Source organism: Aplysia californica, unplaced genomic scaffold (assembly GCF_000002075.1).
Source record: "Aplysia californica isolate F4 #8 unplaced genomic scaffold, AplCal3.0 scaffold00363, whole genome shotgun sequence".
NCBI classification, from domain to species: Eukaryota; Metazoa; Mollusca; class Gastropoda; order Aplysiida; family Aplysiidae; genus Aplysia; species Aplysia californica.
Genome location: NW_004797633.1, coordinates 65517 through 67668, shown reverse-complemented (window position 1 = coordinate 67668; position 2152 = coordinate 65517).

Genomic DNA, 2152 nt, shown 5'->3' with positions numbered 1-2152 from the left:
AAAATTTGGAGCGTATTTTCTGCGTATCTTTTTATAGAGCAAGGCTCTAGATCTAGATCTCTATATTATATCCTAGGTGCATTTGGAACACAGAATTCAAGACTGATTTGGAGTTAGTGGTTAGCAAGAAGATGTTAATCTAGATCGAGATCTGTTCGGAGTAAAGACGTCCATGGAATATTAGTTAATAATGTAGTAAGATGCCTCCTACATGTAGAGTTTGTTTAACCCACGAAATAGAGGTGAAAGCGAAAAGAAATGGAGAAAAGCGACTATCAATCAGAATTTCCATCCTTGTTAGTCAGAATCTGGAGGAAGACCTTGAGTGTGCTAAGCCAGAAAGAATGCAACGCACAGTCCTTTAGTGAAACTGAAGTTGATCGGAGATTACGAACACTTGACTGGGGTAAATTCAGTGCCGTCTGTGAACATTGCAATGCTATAAAATGGAGAGAAGAGAGAAACACATCCTGCTGCCAAAATTTTAATGGTAAAGTTAGTATACCTGTACCTCCCGCACCTCTTCAGGAACTAATAAAGTATTACGATGTAACACAGAGCGACTCTTATCACACTATGTAGGTCATACAATAATGCTCTCGCCTTTGCTTCAATTGGGTACAGTGAACAAGCTGAACAGAGCTTCAATCCAATCTTCACAATCCAGAGCAACCTGTACCACCGATTAGGAAATCTTATTCCCACTGTTGGACAGTTAGATCTGCTTTTGCAATGACTGCCAAAAAAGCTCAGGGACAGACTTTGAAAAGGACAGGAGTTTCTTTACATGGCGATTTTTTTTAACATATACAATTGTATGTCGCAATGAGTCGTGTTGAGTCCAGGGACTCTAATTAGAATACTTGCAAAAGGACCTGCTGCCCAGGACGGAGTTTCAGATGGCGCATATACCAGCAATGTTGTCTACACAGAGGTCCTATGGCAATGATTCACGTACAAACAGTTTATCTTCCAAGGGATTTCCTATCCCTATATCACCGTTCATAGAACGGGTCTGTATCTTGTAATAACAATAATAATGATAATAATAATAGTAGTAGTAGTAATAATAATAAAAATAATAATAATAATAATAATAATAATAATAATAAACATTTTACTACCCCTTTCCATTTTCTAAAAGGAATGCTTAGTGCGTATTACATTCACAGAGATGTCACATTTTTTAGATTACCGGACAGGTGCGTGAGTAGAGCATATCATTAGGTAAATATTAATCTATGTATTTAAAACTTTATATATGCGAAATTTAGTCATAAAGTTGTCCTGGCAAGACATGCACTAAAAATGTAAAATGCCAATGCCATAAAATCTCAGAATTCGATCTGAGCTTGGATTGCTAAGCGCCATGCCAACAAAGTGAAGGGCATGCTCCTTTAATTACTAAAGGGCGTGTTGATAAATCAATGAACGTGCAAAGGGAAATGGAAGATTCTACTCCATCACACAGACTTTTGCCCAGGTCATCAAACTCCTGTCAGAGGGATGTTTAACAGGGAAAAGAGATTCAGTCTGGAATAGACAGTCCTCGTTGTACTCGGGTCGTAAATCGAAGAGATTTAGTTTGGTCCCAGTGGAACCGGAAGAGTTTTTAGAGGGCCTTCCCCTCACAGTACATAATATGCTCTCTGAAGTACATTTGTGCCAGACGCAACGCTTTAATTCTTAAACAGAACGTTGTGGAGCAGGGTGCTCTCAGAGGTGAGCTAAATGCATAGCGATTTACCTCCGTCGTCGTGTCGCTGCAAATCTTGCTTCAGACCTCTATTGGGAACAAGTTACTTTTTGGTTGTGGCTTTTTTTTCACATACAAGTTTTTGTGTGCTTTCAAAACGTTTCATTAGGCATGTTTGAGGAAATCTGGTATACCAGAAGATAATTTAACTGTCTATTTTCTCGGGGTATTATAATGCATATTTTTCAGAAGTAATACTTGGTTAAAATGTCTTCACTTTTTATGTTTGTAGCACTAACTGTTGGCCTGCAAGGTTACGTTGTATTGTGGGTATCTATGACATGTGAACCCCTTTGCCGTCTGGCCTGAGATTTCCAGGGCGCTCTTGTTGGACTACGGGTAGAAGTGAATTCCTGTGTTATATACTATTTTTTTAAATTGCCAATGGGAAGGGGG